General features: G+C 39.0%; 1 protein-coding gene across 2 annotated transcripts in view; it reads left to right on the top strand.

The window, feature by feature from the left end:
• The first annotated feature begins 658 nt into the window (after positions 1-658).
• Positions 659-18416, top strand: part of ZZZ3 (zinc finger ZZ-type containing 3) — a 49585-nt gene continuing 31827 nt past the window's right edge. For both annotated transcript variants that reach the window (XM_027683266.1, XM_027683265.1), the window contains exon 1: positions 659-772. The gene's annotated coding sequence lies outside the window, so the exon portion shown is untranslated. The remainder of the gene's footprint in view (positions 773-18416) is intronic.

Genomic DNA, 18416 nt, shown 5'->3' with positions numbered 1-18416 from the left:
CTGTACCTGTGTTTGCATGTTTTCCTTTGGTGTGTTCCTTATGCTGCACTAATGACATGGTGATTGTTTACTGAGGCTTTCCAGCGAAGCTCCAGGTGTACCCTGTGTTTTACATTAAAACAAACTAACTAACTTGTGCAACCTTTTGAGAACGTGCTTTTTGGGTGTATTTCCAACCTGTGGTTAGACATGATGCTTCCTCTCTTAGCTGCTCCCAGGACTGGAGATCCAGCAGGGACTGGTAGGTTTGGGATCAGCAGAATGTAATTCTTTACATAAGCAGGTGTAACTTTTCAGAAAAGATGTTGACGAGTTACTGTTGTGGTTTGTTTTCAAGTGTCTTTTGGATTAATAGTATTTGCTGAATCAAAAGTGGAAGTTTAAGGAAGAAAAATGGTGTGTGTTAAACAGCAGGGAGAAAAATGCATCTCTTTTAAAGTAATGAGGATGTGGTAAAAGTGTTCAAAAAATAGCTATCAGGTGAAAGTTTTCACCCAATTGAAGTCACTCATGAAACTTCCCAACGCCTCAGAAGGTCTTAGGAGTTAATTTAGTTTAGCAAGTCGTGTAGAAGCTTAACAACTTTGGTTTCAGCCTTTTTCCAGCGCTGTCGTGCTTATCCCATAAGAAAATTCTGTGCCTTGAATTTGCAGTGAGGTTTTTTGTGGCGGCCTGTTTGCCAGCACAGCCGTGTGTGTCAGTGAGGAGCACACACAGTGACCCCGAGCTGAAATTCTGCTGACAACTGATGTGTCTGGTTGTTTAGTCTGAGGTGGGTGGTTGTTGCAGTTCTCAGTTGTGCCACCATTAACTGCAGTGCCTTGTCCTTTGCCTTGCATACTCCAGGTGTATAATTACTAAGAGATGGGCTGCGTTAAATAGCTGAGTTACTGAGATATTTTATCACGAAGTTCAGTCCTGTGTCTGCTCTCATTATTTTTGACATTTCTAGAAAAAGAGAAATAGCAAATGGGATCCTTTCGCTGGGTGTTGTTGGGGATTTAATGTGCGAAAATAACCAGATTTTTATTTCACAGAATTTGGGAATGTGTCCTAATAAGGGCTTTTGTTCTCCAGCTGAACAGCACGTGACTGCCCTGATGTTTATCAGTGTCTCCAACATGCTTGTGTGGTGAGATTACAGTCTGCTGGCCATAGTCTCATACACAATGAAGGCTTTACTCTCCCAGGATTTCCAGGAGACTTAAAGATTTGTTGGTTGGTTTGTCTGTTCCTGGTTCTAGATCATTCCAGGTGCTTCGGTTGCCTTCTGCTCAGTAACAGTTGTGTGGTTGATACAAAATGGGAAGACTGTGCTCTTTCACCACCTTGTTGCATAAGGGAAATAAGAAAAGTTTCTTGGTGTTTCTAAAAGTACTGGGGAAGTTGGCACCAAAGTTTTTGCTGTCTGCCTTACTTCCAATGGTGGGATTTTTCTTGTGTTTTTTTTTTAAATTTTTTTTTCATTGGCTTTATTTTGGTTTTCCCAAAAATGGAAGTCTTTGCATTGTGTGGGAACTGATGACACAGGTGTCTCTGGTCATAAAGAACCAGATTTTACAAGAGATAATTTATTTATTGAGTATTCAGCACGCACTTATATCCATAGATTTACATTGCACTCACAGTTCTGGAACTGCAATAGCATCAGACCTATTGTCCCCTTTCTTTTGGGTTGGTTTAAAACTACTTGGATTATTCCAGACAGATATTTGTAGAACTTGTCCTTAAAAACCTTGAAGAAGAAAAATTCTGCCACCTCTGTAGGCGGGAGTGAAGTTGCAGAAAGTGAGAAACTTTCTCACTTCTGTAGGGAAGAAGGTTGTTTTTTTCTTTCAGTTTCCAAATTAAGTGTTCTCTGCTGGAAATCAAGCTGCTGATGATAAGAACTCGCTCCTGGTAAACTTTGCACTAACACTTAAGGGTATATTGTTCTAGTTTTAAGAACATTGTAAATATGGTTTCTGGTTCAAAACCTGCTTTGGTTGTAGAAGAACCATCATGGGAGTTTTAGTTTTCTGCAAACCTTCTTTCTGTTTAAGTAACTCATGAAAGACACTGAAGAAATGTAGAGCTGAACACTAAATAGTGTGTTCTTCTTCTTGGACACTGCTTTTCAAACAAAAAGACTATTAAAAGGATTCCCTTGTGAAGTGCAGCTTTGTAATCAAAACTTTTGGGGTTTGTAGTGTAGTAGATTGGTAATTTTTACAGTTTGTGTTCAAAATTCGTGTATTAGTTGCCAGTTTGCATTTGATTACTTTCCCTTGTACAGTTTGTTGTATCTTCAGTCAAAGCGCTTGGTAGCTTAACTTCCAATAACTGTTCTTTAAAGTTAATTCAGTGTTTTGATGCTTATAATGAATTCAGTTAAACACGGAAATACAGAGCTCAGCCAGTGGAGTCCTCTGCCCTTTGGAAGCCTCCAGGGATCATCCCTCTGATGGCAAAGTTCCTCCTTGTGTTGCTTGTTTCAGCAGTTCCATCACCCCATGGTTGGAGTTTTACCTGATCCTCCATTGAAATATTTTTGCCTTGCACATTAAGCTGATTGCTTTGTCTTGTTGACTCAGAAGAAAGTTGATTCTCCCCCTAGCAGTGTTTGACATTGCTGGGAGCTGCTCTCCAGTTTTTCTGGGCTGTTGAACTTCATCACAGGATATAGGAATAGGAATGGTGGCAATTGGATTGTCCAGGATTTTAAAGATGGTTTTAGAAGTTCAGATTTAAATACAATACTTTAACACAAATATTTGTTTTGATTAGTGGTGCACATGTGCCAGACAAAGGTAGGAAGTGTAAAAGCTGACCTTTTATTAGAGTATATGTCAGTCGTAGGGCAGTGGGATCTTGACAGTCTCTTGTCATGAGAAATAGCTGATTTGTGTGCCTAAAATGGGGTGATTTAAACGTTGTTTAAAACAGTTGTTTAAAACACTTTAGTTTGAAAATTTAAAAGTCAAAAAGGAAATGAGTGTTTTCGGGAGTTTACCTGTTGGTATGTAAATGGGAACATCCTGCTTTTTGTTGTTGTTGGGTTTGTTTTATTAGTGTGTAGATGTGTGTACCTGAGATCTGAATTTTTAGGAGTCAGTGGTGTGTGGGGGAGGCAGGTTGTGTGTATTGAAGTGTCTGTAGAAACCCAGGGATAACCCAAATTCAAAACTGGAGGAGCTAACAACTGGGTTACTGTGCCACATACAAATAAATGAACAGGGAGATTTGGTGGAGCCTCCCCTGGATATTAATGTTTGAAACATTCTCTGCCTGTACAGTGGTGTGGAAGTCAGGCACGTCACCTCCCCAGCTGAGGAATCTCCAAACACCAGAAATAGAGACTGTCAGAGCAGATTTGCAATGCTGGTTAATCACTTATTAATGAAATGCTTTAAGGACATACAGGATTGAAGACACAAATGTGAATTGTGCAGGTGTATTTTCTGAATTAATTCCTGTCTAGTCTTTCAGTTTGTGACCTGGGTGATAGAACAAAGCGGAATTACTGACAGCCTGGACAGCACAAATCTGGGAAGGAACACAAGCATTAGAGTGTGAAATGATCTGGATAAATCTGATGAATGACCTGAACTCTGTGGGATGCAGTTCAGTAAAGAGAAACACTAAATAATACCTTTGAGTAGCCATAATAAACTTAAATATGAGAAACAGTTGGCTGGGCAACACTTCTACAAACCGTATCACAAAGTGAACACAAAGGAGTTGTGACAGGAGAACAGGAGTTATCCTGGGATGTATGACCAGGGTTGTGGAGTGTGAGATGGAAATTCTTCTGCAGTACCCAGGGTAGGGCCTCAAATGATGGGCTGTGTCTGGTTTTGTTACTCTGCTTCAAAGAGATTCGAACCAGCTGAAGAGTATTTAGAGAAAAGTTGCAATAATGACCTTTGAGGAAGAACTGAAAGAATTGTCCTTGTTTAGTCTGTAGCAGACGTGGGGAGACATAATAATAGGCTTCAAATATGGTAAAGTTTGCTGCAGAGAAGAATATAATAAACTGTTCTCTCTAGGTGGGCTAAGAAATAATAGTCCTAAAGAGTGCAAAAGGAGATTTCCATGTCAGGAGAAGCTTTCCAGCTCCGGGAAGGATTATTTATCCAGGCCAGGTAATCATAGGGTTAAATATCTGAGGGAGGTAAGAGGATATCTATTGCTGAAAGCTCTAGAAAAGGTTAAATAACCCCCTTTTAAGGTAATAGAGGTATAGTTTGTCTGTCCTTGGCATAGGAGGCAGAATGACATGTGAGTGTTAAATCTGTCCTCATTTTTAGATTTTTGTAGTTTTGCTGACCAAAACAAAACAACATGGTGGAGCAAAAAATATAATTAGTGGATTAACAATTGTAACATTTAGCTAAAAAAATTTAGCAAATATATTAATTAAAGGGGTTTTTTTAGAAAACATTTATTAAAGCCTTCTGTAATGTAATATTGAAGATAATTCTACAATGAAGATTCTATGAAAGTTAATACCTTTGACTTGCCTTTGTGTTTTTAATGATGGAGTGGCAGTAAACTGAGCTAGAGTGAAAGTCTTTCAGAACAATTTGTTAGAGAGAAGCAAAGCTCAAAAGATTAATTCTAAGGAGCCATTGCATTCCAGGCTCTGCAGTAGAGCACATCATGAAGCCAACTTCACCTTGATTCTGTAAAACACAGATTACAGTTATTATCTGAGATGTGTATTTTGAGGGATAATCATCACTTGTAAAGTCTTCCCGGTCCTGAAATGTTTGTTATACAAATATAATGTTATTTAAAATCAGTTTGTGTTCCATGTATTAGAAACAGATTTCAGTCTTTTGTGGCCATTGCTGTGTGATAGTCACAGTATAGAAAAGCCTGTTTAGAAATGTATCCTGTCTGGTACATAGGGTAGTTTTACACAAAATTTCTCCTTTGAGGCTTTTTTTGGGGTGATTTAAAAATATTTTATTAAATTGGAAGAGCTAACCTTGACACAAATGAGTTGTTAAAGCTTTTTAGAGATAAAAGTACTGGACTGTTTTGAACTAAAATCAGTTTAATTACTTATTCTGCACTTTTTCTGTTCCAAATCAACTGCCTCCATCCCATGTGCTCTTGTTCAAGTGTTTCTGGTTTTTGAGATTTGACAGAGCTGCCTTGGGTTTATGGCAAGTGAAGGATAAGCTTTGTGTCACCTGGGTGTGTGCTCTGGAATTGGGAAAAGGGTTAAAGTGCTGTCACATTCCCAACGTTTGAGAAGAGTGCAGAGGATTCACATAAAACAATGCTGTCACTCTCCTGTAGCCTGATGGTAATTAGGCTTTTAGCACATTTTTCCATCTCCCCAGTTGTATGGATTACACTTTATGTACACTTTCACCTCACAGGGTATGATGGTTCTGTTTGTTGTAATTGCTGGGAAATTGGGACTAAACCATTGGGAAACAAAGTGTTGGGAACTGAGCGGGCACCGGGTTTAGGTCCTGCTGCAGTGTTTGCTTATGTAAATCTAAAAATCAATAAAGGAGGAATGCAAACACTGCTCACTGTGTTAGAGCAATGTCAGAAAAGGAATTTGTTCCTTTCCTCTAATAATTTTAAGTCTTGCAGGGATTTTCCTCCTGTGTATCCCTGCGGTACAGAGGCCTTTCTGTAGCACTTTCTAAAGGGATCAGGGTCTCTTCTGCAGTCAGGGCACAAAGGCTGGAGTCTTAGGCAGAGACAGATGCTCCTATTCCCTGAGCTCCACGGGAAGAGCTCAGACTGAGATGGAATTGTCACCCAGAACTGCCTGGAAAAGGCTGGTTTGACCTGGAGTTTGGAGCAGTTCATGGCAGTGTCTGTTGATGACTGACTGAGGACCTGCAGTAGGAATCTGATGCCAACAGATGCTGGGGTTTGGTTGCTTGTGATTGTTTTTTCTTTCTGTTTCTAGTGTACAAGATTCTTTGACAACTTTAAAATTTGTGTTTTATTAATCATCCTAAAATTAGAATATATTGGTACATGTTTTCCACCCACCACCTTCTTTTCATTTATTTGCACTTTCTATGTCTCTAAAAGTCAGAGTACAGCAAGTTTTACAGCTTAGGTAGACGTGTTTATATTGGTTTTGTTAGTAAAAAACAAAAAACTTTTGACTTGAAAAGATTTGACAGTGTTTCTGTGCCTTGCTGTGCTGCCAGCACTGTTCTTTGGGCATTTCCTCAAAAGCTGGACCTCAGGAAAAAGGGACCTAACCAGATGTTCTCAGGTCTTCTCAGTCCTCAGCTGGCAACCGTTCTGGTTTTGTTTGGTTTGGGTTTATTTATTTATTTTTCTATTTTGTCCTGGAAAAATAGGCATAACGAGAAGCCACTACAACTTCTGGTTTGTTTTTGTTTGGTTTTTTTTTTTAACCAATGTTTTATTTTTATCAGAATCACGGTGTTTATTGCATCAGTTTTCTGGAAATTCTGCTGTATCCAGTGCATTGTAAAAAAAATGCAGAAAGACTGAAAAAAATCATTATTGACAGTATCATTGTAGAGGCTGCAATAGGGCAGTTACTTTTCACATATGCATGGATGGTTTTAAATCCATCTGTGAGGAAGTGGTTTCTAACAGAAGAAAGTGGAGTTACATCATTTCTCCTAAGTGAGGTCAGCGGAGAAGTTTTCTGGATGGTATAATAGGGAATCCAGTGCTCCTTTGTTAAGAGGATTCCTAAAATACTTCAGATGAGAAAGGTTCTTCACATATCAGTCATCTGACAGCCAGTGCTGAAAAGGACAATGAGAAACATTTACTCTTTTATGATGTCCTAGTGCGGATAAAGCTCCCCCACACCTCTCCCACCCCAAAGCCAAGTCGGTCTTTTTCAGGTTTCTTTTCTTACTTTACAGTTCATTTCAAGGCTTTTTAGAGTCTAAGTCTTATCTCAGTGTGCTTCTTGACATGTTTTTTGAAGGTCTTAGTTGTTGTTGAACCAAAGAGAATTTTGCAAATGCTGGAGGATCCTCTGTGGTTCATTCTCACAAATGGATTGCTTTGGGGGGTACAGTTTGCTGTCAGGACCGTTCAGATTATACAAGTGTAAAGGAACTGATTTGGCTTTTGTTGTTTTTTTGTATGACTGCACCTCGGAAAAACCCCACACCAACCACACAGGGAATTAATTTCTTGTTAAAATTTCAGTTACTGGTGAATTCCAGTTACATCTCTCGTGATCTGAAAAGATCTCTGGTTAATTAGAGCCCAGCAGTGGTTTCATTGAGAATTCCCATATTGCATGAGGGGTTACTTTATTCTTCAATCAGAATTCTGAATGTAGAGAGGGAATGTTTGGCCTCCCTTACAGGTTAGGGAGGTAAAGGCAAGCCAGGTACTGTCACTGTATCCAGTGTGACTGTGTCTCATTGATTTTCCACTTGAGAGGTGACTCTGGGATCAGACCTTTGTGTCCTGCTGTTTGGGTGTATCTCATAATTGAATTTACTTGCAGTTAGATCAACTACCCTTTAAAAAAAACTTTTTAAATTGTTGTGTGTCTGTATTTACCAGGCCCAAGAAATTTTCTCAAAGAAACCATCCCAAAAGGTCAGGAGATTCTCTGTGAGAAACAGGAGAGCTCTGGGGAGGCTTTTCTGTGTCATATTCTCGGTACCATTTTCAGTTTTGATTCGTGTGTCACTCCAGCTTTGTTACATGACTTGTACCAAATAATCATGTGGACATTTCGTCTCGTCCTGGCTGTTGTGTCAGCAGGCCTGACCTGCAGCCGTGGCATGAACTAGGATTTAAGTTCTGTTTGCTTATCCTCCCTTAAATGTACCCTCACTCTGCGTGGGCTGTGTTGTGGCTTCACTCCTTGGTTCTCTCCTGTGACTGCTTTGAAACAAAAGTTTGCTTTTCCAATACTTAGAAATGAGCTTCTGTTGAAGGCTGGACAACTGTTGCTTTTTGACCTTCACTGACTATATTTTCCATAATGAGAAGATGTCAAAAAGAGCCCAAGGGTTCGAGTCAGTAATAAATAAGAATATAGAAAGTTCCTGGTTTTGTTTTTCCCCTCGGGTGCCTTTTTTGTGCCTCGGGTTGTGGCAGTGAAGGCTTGCATCAGCTGGATTTCAGTTAACTTTTCAATAGAATTTTAGCAGCTTTATATTAAAGTGAACAGTAAACCAGGATGAAAATAAAATAAAACATGACACTGTGACCCCTGCTTTGCAGGAAGCAGACGTGAAGAATGCTTCCCTCAAGGAGTTCACAATTTCACAATAATACAGGTTATAGCCGGGCAGGACAGATAGAAACAGCCACGGGGTTGAATTATTTCCTGTGCATCAGTTACAAAATGTCTTTATCCTCATCGTGGAAGTTTAGAGTTCCCAGTTAACAGGAGTAACTGTGCTGCTTAGGCTTACAAAGCACAGGGTAGAGCCTGAGAGGGAGGCTTCAGGTTACAGCTTAACCTGATCCAAGGAATGTCTGTCACCAAAATACAGAGTGGTGGCCCCTGCTTTCCCCTGGCACCTGGGCTCGTTTGACCATTACACTGAGCCTATCTAGGAAGCTAAACTAGGAGAAAAATGCCTCTTTTGTAAGGATTTGTGTTTTCTCAATCAGCTCCCTGTGAGATGGGATTGAATACCCAAGCAAATACGTGGGAATAATAAGGATGATGCTCCTGGGAGTTGCAGGGGAGTGGGATTGCTCCTTTTTGCAGATCAAATCACTTAACAGTGAAATGAAACCTCACCTGGGAAGTCTTGTTGCAAAATTCAAGAGAGAAGGACTCAGCAGCCTGTGAGTCCACCCTGCTGATGAGAGGAGAGATGGATGTGGCTTTGCTTGCTAGACAAGGCATAAGGAAAGTGGTGCCTTGGACAAAACAATAAATTAAGGAAATGCTCCTTTGGGGAGTCTCTAAATGGATAGGAGTGAGCAGGGGTAGAGAAAAGACCTTTGCAGCAGTTGGGAGGCAAAATGCCAAGATCCTTCTGAGAGTGACCCACTTGGGGTGGGAGTGAAAACCTTTCTGAATCAAACCAGCTGCTCAAAGAGGGTTCAGTCTCTAAAGAAGCTGTTTGCCACCCTTGTAGCCTTCATTGAATGTGTAACCTTGGACAGAGGCTCCTGAACCCATCAACACATTTTTAATTATGATTCTCTGAACTCACACATGGATTTACATTTTTATTTCCTCGGTGGCTGTTTAAATACACACAAATTGTAGAGTCGCTCCTCGGTCACCACTAAGAGCCAATTAAAAACCAAAAAGTTTTAATGTTTTCCTCAGCTGAGCAAGGATAATCCAGTGTATGCTCAGAGAACTCCAGAAAGGAAGCAGTGCCCACCTTAGCTGACATGTGATTTAGGAGAGGCACTTTAAGTCAGAATAGGCAGGTGTTTGAGATGTTAGAAGATGGTCATTTTAATTTTGAATACCAGTGCTCTAAAAATGTCAAACTGTGTCTGTGGCAAACTCAGAAAGCTCCTGGTCACGTTGGTTTTGGTCTTATAAAAAATAAGCATCTGGAGGGTCTTAGGACCCTCATCAGGTGCTAAGATGATACAAATCTGATGGCTCTTCTATTTCACCACTGTCTTGAGTCAGAAAGATCTCACAAAATGGGTATTAAAATAGAAACAGAGACTCACTGTCAGAAATGTGAAGTAGTACATAAGAATAGAATAACTTTATCCAAAAAAAACCCCCAAGCCTTACTTGAAATCAGCTGTTTCTCAGACATTGCTGTAAAAACACCAGCTCAGTTTTCATTAGGTGTCAAAAAAAGTAAATAGTGTGGAGTATTGTTAGAAAGAGGTCATGACATCAAATATTAACTATTCTGTGGTAAAAATCTTTGACTTACATAGGCCATGCTTTGAAAATTATTATCCCACACTGATCTGTCTGCCAGGCTTGGGACAGAAAAGGGCAACAGGAATAATCAGAGTTTTGGAATGACTTTTTTATGCAGAGCAGCAAGGAGATAAACCAGATAAAATATCCATTAATTCTGGGAGTGTACAGCGAAGGTATGTCCTCAGATACTGTGAAACTAATTTTTAGAGGTATGAGGCTTTTATGTAGTCTTTTCTTTCCTCCTGTTATCCAGGAAGGAATGTGTTTAATTGCTTATTGCCCTCAGAGAGATAATGTATCACTGAGTTATGAGGGCTTTGTATGTTCAAGATCCAGCAAAGGCTGCTTAGGAGATACTTTCTTACTGTATTTATTTTTCTTCTTTAATGGCTGTAGCATTGTGCTGTGGGTAATACAGTTGTTCACAGCTGAATAATTTCATTTTTTTTACAGAAATCGTAGATGTTCTCCAAGATAATTGACAATAGGGTTTTTTTTCCTATAATGTTTTTAAAAAGATTCTTTTAAGCAGTTTTATGGATGGCATGTAAACTACATTTATCAAGTGAATCCTTACTTAATATTTGATGTCAGCCCTTCAGAGGTACTAAGTAAGGAACAGGCACAGCACTTGGTTTGATATAGTGCTGTTAGATTCCTTGGATTAGTCTGAAAAAACTGTGCCTTAGAAAGAGCCAGTGAGGCTTTTTTAGGACATCACTGGCAAACTGTAAGTGATCTATTATTAAAAAGAACCCTATATAGAGTCTTCTGCTTGATATCTTTATAACTGTAAATGTGCATATGACTGTCAGAGTGAATCAGTGTGATTTCTAACTTTGTAACTGCTTTCAGTGATTATTTTCAAATTCATACTCCAAAAATTTCGAACTGTAGCTGTGGCAAACTCAGAAAGCTCTGGGTCAGATTGGTTTTGGTCTTGTAAAAAAATAAGCATTTGGAGTAATCATATCTCTACAGCTGAATGTTTCAGAGGGATAAAACAGGAGAAGCATCAATTTTACCTTGTGTTTGTGTCAGTACCTGAGTCCTTGGTAAATAACAGAACCATTTAGTGTAAGGTTTATCGAAATTCTTCACATTAAATATTTGATACTTTAAATCTTTGATACCGTGTGTGAGCAATCCTGGTGTGCAACACAGAGACAAAGCCTGTGCCTGTGGAGAGCAGGAGCTGAACTGCAAGTGCAGATTGGGTCCTGCTGGGCTGGGTTGGCCATTTAGGGAAGTGTCTGAACTCAGCAATCTGCTCAGGATGGGGATGGGAACGATCTCATCACACTCCCTGAGCCACCTTCTGGCAGCTTCCACCGTTCCCTGAATCCAGGATAAAATGTGCTGAAGGGAGACAGGAGCTCTTTTTTTTCCTTTGTTCTTGTGCTTTGAGAAATTCTCCAGTGGCTGAACCTGGAACTCAAATAGCCTTTTAATGTTTCTTCAGTTCTTTTACCTGATTGCACAGAATAAATGCAAGGAATGGTAAAATGAGCATCTCCTTTTTATTTGTGGCAATAAATATCATCAAGAATTTGAGATACCATAGCCAGACATGTATTTTTATATAAAAGGTTAAATGCTCTAATTACTATTCTATTAAAATGTGGTCACAGTTTGCCCTGTATTATTGAATTAATAGCTGATGATGTATAAAATCCATGGAATATTACTGTGGCCCTGAGTCCTATTGTCTCGAGACAAAGGAGGAAAATCACATCTTTGTGAGAAATTATTTCAGTTTCAGAAAATTCAAATGAGAAAAGGCAAGATGCTATTTAAAACCTTGAAGTTTTATGTGTTCTAATAGGGTAGATCCAGCTGCAAACACACACCTGGGTTCCTGGTGCTTAGTGGATCTGTTCGAAGCACCTCTGATGGTGTAGTTGCAAAGGCATGCTTTATGCATGCAGTAGCTTTCCATCAGTGATAATACCATGAATTTTTTTGTTTCTTCATCCCTGGAAAAATGTATGTAGGCAAAGTCAGAAAAACTGAAGTAGAAGGGGGAGCTCTGAGTAAAACACAACATTTTTATTCTGCTAATTAAAGAAAAACCAACCAGAACACCAACTGAAAGCAAATTGGAGAAAGAGTTCAAGCTGAAATGCTGTGAGTTGCACTGGGTGTCTAATCTTGTAGCCTTTCCTCTTTGCCAGGCTGTGGGTCTTACACCCACTTGTAGAAATGAAAATGTAGAATTCTCTTTTATGAACACATCAGCAGGGCAGCACGAATGCTAAAAATTGATGGGAGCTCAAGGGAAGTTCATGGGAGAGAGATTCATTGAAGTTTAGTAAATAGATAGAAATCACATATGACTTAAGAGGACTCTGAGCTAAAAATAGTTGGAAGCTGTAAAGGTATTTATATATAGCAGCTCTTGCCTAACCATCTGCTTCTCGCTGCTCTCGGAGACACAGCACTGACTGCACAGACATTTGGCTTTACCCCGGGTGAGAAAAGAGCCTTGAAGTTAATAAAGTTCAACAGAATTGATTTGCATTTAAATTTCCTGAGGAAGGAGTTTTGAATAACATGGGGAGGGAAGTTTGTTTGTGCCCAGGTGACAGGAGGGAAGTTTGTTTGTGCCCAGGTGACAGATCTGCTCCTGTGCTCAGGCAATAACAGGCAAGTCCCTTCTGCTTTGTAGCTCTAGTGCAACATCTCAGTATCTGGAGCACAGAACATCTTGAGAGATGAATTCAGAATGGATTTTTCACTTGCTAGGCAGTCTTTCATTTTCTGCTTGAACGGTGAGCAGAGGTTTGACAGTAAATTGTCTCACCTAGCTGCAGGAAATCATAAACTGAGTGTTGCAAAACAAAACCCTGATGAACAATAGGAATCAAAGCAGAATACTTGAGTATTCCTTGTATCACGAAGTTGAATAAAAGAAGCAAAAAGAAAACCATCTAGAGGGTAAACTGTAGCTATAATTCAGCATTGTGTTGACAGGTTAATGGTAGGCTTAGAGTAACACTGTAAAGTCTCAGAAATACTTGGCAATGCCTTTTAAATCTATAAAATATGTATATTTAGCAAGTTAATAAGATGCATGGAGAGGAAGCAGCTGATGCGTAGTGGCACTATGTGAAAAGTTGTATCTTCTGGCTTAACCTTTCAGGAGAATAAATTTGTGACTTTGAAAGAGTAAAAAAGTGTGAATCAGACTGGTCTGAATTTTAACTGTGCTAAGGGCTGCAGGAACTGCAGAACCTACGAGCAGGCCTGCATCTAGGTGAGAAATGAAAGTGGAGCAAACCAACCTAAAGGTTATTTGTCAGTGGTCTCAGGAAGAGCAAAGAGCTGTAGGAAGAGAACAAACAACTGCCTGGATTTTTACAGGGCAGCAATGACATTTAATGCCAAAGTGTTCAACTGAAAAAGATGTTCATGTTGAGAAAGTGAAAGTAACTAAAAGGCTGAGATTTTAAATGTAAATGTAGGCCAGACAGAACTTCCTTTGTATTTCCAGTTGGTAATGTCAGCATAGACCAGGCAGAGCACAGAGAACCTAGAAAATTAAATGCAGCATATTGTTTATCAGTGAATGCACTGGCCTACAAAGACCTTCTGAGCAAGCAAGAGAAGAAAGCAAAATGGCAATCAAGGAAAACAAAATTGCACATGATGCAATCGTAGTTCTGTTTGGATTATATATATTAGAATAAAAAAGTTAACTAGACTACCACTGTACTGTTAAATCAAGAAAATTGTGGCCAGCTATTCTGTCTGAAAGTAGCTGGATGTAAATAGAAGCACCTAGAAAAAGTAATGTACTAATTGAACTGGGACCACTCTTATAACAAAGTTTATGTATTTTCAAATAAAGGCCCCTATTACCAGCAGTTATACTGTAATTAAAGGAAAGGATACATGGTAATGTTCATATTGCAGGTCTGGTTTCCTGTGCCCACAGACAGGACAGCAGTACAGCAGAAGGGAGCTGCTCTCTGTTCTTTTAAGAGCTTTTAAAAAATGTGGTTCCTAATTTTTCCTAATGCATTTAAAACACCTTCAGTACTCACCAGTTGAAACTTCCAGGTCAAGTAGACTGGATTATGTATAACAACCTTCTTATTCAGAGCACTTAAATCCAGAGTGAACATAGAGTGAGAATGTCAGACTCCAGAGGGGGGTGAAACCTCTGCTTGACAAGCTCAGTGTCAGTTATAAAGCAGAATTTGGAATAAATTGTGAGACCTTTATGAGTGCTGAGAGCTGCAGTTTTGGGAGAAAATTTTTGTGTCTGCCTTCAAGTGCTCCTGAGGAGAGAGAGGGTCACTGTTGGTGAGGTGGTGCTGACACACAGCTCCCAGAGCAGGAATGTGCTCAGAACTGCTTGAAAGCCCATCTGCAGTTAGACCATGAAAATAAATAATATCCTGCATGGAAGGCTGGAATAAAAAGGAAGGATGGGTCCTTTTGCTGCAGATCACTATTTTGAGAACTGCCACAGCGTTGAGGTGCCATCACAGAGGTGTAGTAATGAAACATTTCAACAGCTGTAGCATCTCAGGCAGTTTTTGTAGGATATAGATGTTTCCCTGCTGGCTGCACACCAGAGATGTGACTTGGTGTAATACAGTTGTATTAATGTGTCAGAGTCAGTCTTAGTCCAGCCACAGGAGCTCGTAGAAATGACTGCCAGTCCAAACCAGGCACAAGGCAAGTCCTTTCCAGTTGGACACAATGATCTTCAGGGTCTTTTCCAACCAAAATGATTTTGTGATTTGATGGCAGCAGCTACTGCTGTGTTTAAATTCGAGGTTAAAGCTGACATTGTTTTATAAGCTGTGCCATGACTTTGTAGAGCCCCTTGCATGTGAGAGCAACGTCTGGTGATGTGGAGGCTGGTGCTGGAATGAAAGGCAGTGTCAGCTGCTGTGGCAAGGGATGCCTGGAATTTTGGAATGCCTGGAATTCTGGGATGCCTGGAATTCTGGGTGCACAAAAATGGACTGGGTGAGGAGACCCAGCAGGGCCACTGCTTGGCTGGGACAAGGTGCATTGGTTTTCTTTGTGGATTTTGGGGTAGTTCTGGGTTCCCTCTGTGCCCTCAGTCTGTCCAGAATGTGTTTTAAGCATTCAGAGCTATAGTTCAGAATTATATAATATATATGTTATATAATATAATATATATTTATAATTATATTTATAAATGTATATATAATTATATATTTTATATATATATGTATAGTATATATATAATTCAGACACCTTTAGGTGTCCCTCTTTACTGTTGTCACTGAGTAGTATTTGAAGCCTTTGGCCAACTTGGCAACCCCCCTAAATTTATCTGGGAGTCAACACCTCAGAACTGTCGAGAGTTTGCAGCTCTTACAGAAGTTGAGTCCTCTTTTAAAGGGGGTTTGAGCCCAGCATTACCTGCTATCCGTGGTTTGCAAACAGTGTGCTCAGGGCATGTACACACTGGAATTTGCCTCCTGTGCCCCTTTCCAAACTCTCTGCTGTGTGTCACTTTGTCATCATGACACACTTCCCAGTCTTCTGGAGCTGCTGCTGGAATTTTGCATATAAAAAGCTGTATTAATTGGTGCATTTCAAATGCATGCCCTTGACTGAAAATCATCAGGGATAAGAATGTTTTATACAGTGTTTCATCCAATATGCACTTTGCAGTGGACTTCAGAGGGTGGCATGTTTGTAGTCACTGCTCCAACAGCAAATCAGAGTAGTAATTCTACAAAAAAGAGAAAACTGGCTTATCTTGGAGGTTTTAGGAGCATTGCTTTTCTCCATCAACTTCCTTTTCATCTGTAAACTGTTAGCAGGATTATTAAGTACTTGATGGCCCCTTACAATTGCAGCCTACCTATTGGAAAAAGCAATTTTTTTTATGCTAGATATTTTCTGTGTGTTGCAATAATAACTTCTTTAGGAAATAATATTTTTCCTATTTATATAAAACTATATCTGGCTGTGGTTAAGAGATTAAATAATATTGGAGTCTATTCTGCTGGAGGAACATTTTGATAAGTGGTTACTGTAATCAAGTTAGTGTAATTAATTTTATAATGAGCTTTTGAAGAACCAGTGTGATTTAATGTATCTCCAAGATGTTAGTCACATGTGTTGGTAATCCTGCAGAGGAGATGTTCTTTGGATAACAGGAAAGCTAATTAGTAATTGAATGGTTTCAGATGAAAAAGGTATATTATAATTTAGAGTGGGCCTTTCACCTGGAATGATAAAGTGGAGTGGGTAGGTGGGATGATAAGGATACAGAGGGATGGGCAATAAATGAGGTTAACTGGGACATGGAAGTTATTTCATTCATAGTCTGATTTTAATTTTCTTGATAAGTTAATTGTATCAGACAACAGTGACTTCATTGACTATGTATTAGTAGTATTTATTGACTACTATGAGTCAATAAAGTAAGTTCAGCAAGGGTGTTTAGCTAAAGCCTTCTCTTCATTCAGGATAAATGCAATTTGTATTAAATGATGTTACAGTAATTGATCGGTTTTTTGCATGTTTTGAATTAGTTAAGATGACACATTTAAAATTAACACACTATTTGGTTGTGGAATGTCATTTATTGTTAGCTGCTCTCCCTACCTGTCCATTCCCCTGAGCCTGCCTTCAGCTTAGCTCCACCAGCAATTTTGTTTTCAGGCAAATGCTTCTCCACCCATTCCAAATTCCAGATTCTCACTCCAAAATATGGAGGTAGAAAAGCCTCTTGAAGAAACAGTCAGATGTGTCTTAAGCAGCAAGAGGGGTTTAAAATAATTTCCATATTTGTGCACAGAAATGACTAATTATTTTGACTGGGAATTCAGGGGAGAGACAGTAGGGTGGGAATATCAGCCTGAGACAGATGCTTCAGTGTATAATTTCAGCACAAAGTCTAATTTGGCCAAGATACAAGAAACTGAAAGCAGTTTAAGTGGTTTAGACTTTAAGGAGAAGAAATTTGATACAGTGGTTACTGTTCTGGAGTCCTTCTGCAGAGTCACATTGTATAATTCATATTTAGTTTTATGGGAAGTAATTTTGCAATGTTGTCCTGGAATGTTTGGCTGGAAGAGGGGTGATGCCTTTATTTTTTTCCTCCTCTTACTTGAGAATAGGTTTGTCTACCCTGGTGAACCCATCTATTTTAAGGAAGAAAAATCTCATATTGAACTATCCAATTTGGTTCTTAGCCAGTTTTAATTTTGAGTAAAACATCTCCCTTGTTAGTTTGCTAGCTTTTAAAACCTGTTGAAAAGTTCTTCCTACTTTCTACTTTTTTTAATTTTCTTTATTTTATCTTGCTATCCTTTTATATACACTATAATTAGTCCCATTCTGTATTTTGACCATATGTAATATAACCTCCCTGTGTCTGAGACAGCTGAAATCTCAGAGTAATTCCAGCACCATTTATTTATTTTTATTGCATTTCACCTTTCATTATAGCTTTAAGCTGCTTATTGTTATACATTATTTCAGGTAAGATCTTCATGATGTCTTTTGGTGGAGGTTATTGCTATCATTTGAAAGTATTACTTATTTTGATGTAATGTAAAATCAGAAAAATGCTGTTTCCAGAAAACTGGTTCCTTGCTAATGTAGTTCTGCAAAGCTCAGGATGTGTGGGAAGAGCTGCTGGCGAGCTCTAGATGTGATAGACTGTGAATAGAATTTGGGAAATGAAATTCATCCCTAATTTAGTAGTACTACTTTGTTAGGCAGTGATATACATTCCCTGTGGAGATAATCCCAAATCCTGATAATCCCGTGGCTGGGCAGATTCTCTTCTTTTCAGAGGTGCTTTTTTAAATTTTTTTTGTCTTGGGCAAAAAAAAAATGCACTGTTTTAAGTAACCTGCCACTGCTCTGCAGAGAATTTAAGAACTGCTGTTTTATACCACAGAGATCCACCACTTTTATTTATTAGTTTTAAGCCATTTCTGAATATTCTTTGCTTTTGAGATACTAAAGTGGTGCCAGGCATGCTTAAAATGGACAAATTGGTTTTTATCACTGAAATAACAGAGTCTGGAGTGTATTGCTGATGAGAAGGTAATGGTGCAATGATCAGGGTGTCTCTAAGCAAACACAAAAGCTCATTCAGGATACTTTTGGTGTAATTATCTGTGGAAAATGCAAACCCAGAAGGGGCAGGAACATGGCAGACTTGGCTGTTGTCTTACCTAAAGTCACAGGTATTTTAATACAGTTATATTAAGTCTAGAAAATCATGAGGTCAATGAGACAGGGTTTCAAAATTAAATGTTTTGGGATGAAATATAGGATAATTGAGTGTACATTGTCTCAAACTAGGTAAATTATGCACAGTCTTACACTCTCAAATCCCACATTATTGTAATTGGCACAGATATGTGTGGACTTGTTTTCTTTCCCAGAAAATCTTCTGGTTTTAGAAAGATTTGTGTAAAAGTAATGTCTGTTCTGAAGTGTTACAAGTTGAAAAAGGTAATGGAAAATCTGGCACAGATTTTATTCTTTTTTAAAAAGAATAAAATACATTTTAGAAAAGGAATATACATTAAGGCCTCCCAAGTTCTGACGACAGCAATGAGTGTGA

This window comes from Neopelma chrysocephalum, unplaced genomic scaffold (assembly GCF_003984885.1).
Source record: "Neopelma chrysocephalum unplaced genomic scaffold, ASM398488v2 Primary Assembly neopelma1_64, whole genome shotgun sequence".
NCBI classification, from domain to species: Eukaryota; Metazoa; Chordata; class Aves; order Passeriformes; family Pipridae; genus Neopelma; species Neopelma chrysocephalum.
This window is presented reverse-complemented; position numbering and strand designations above follow the sequence as displayed.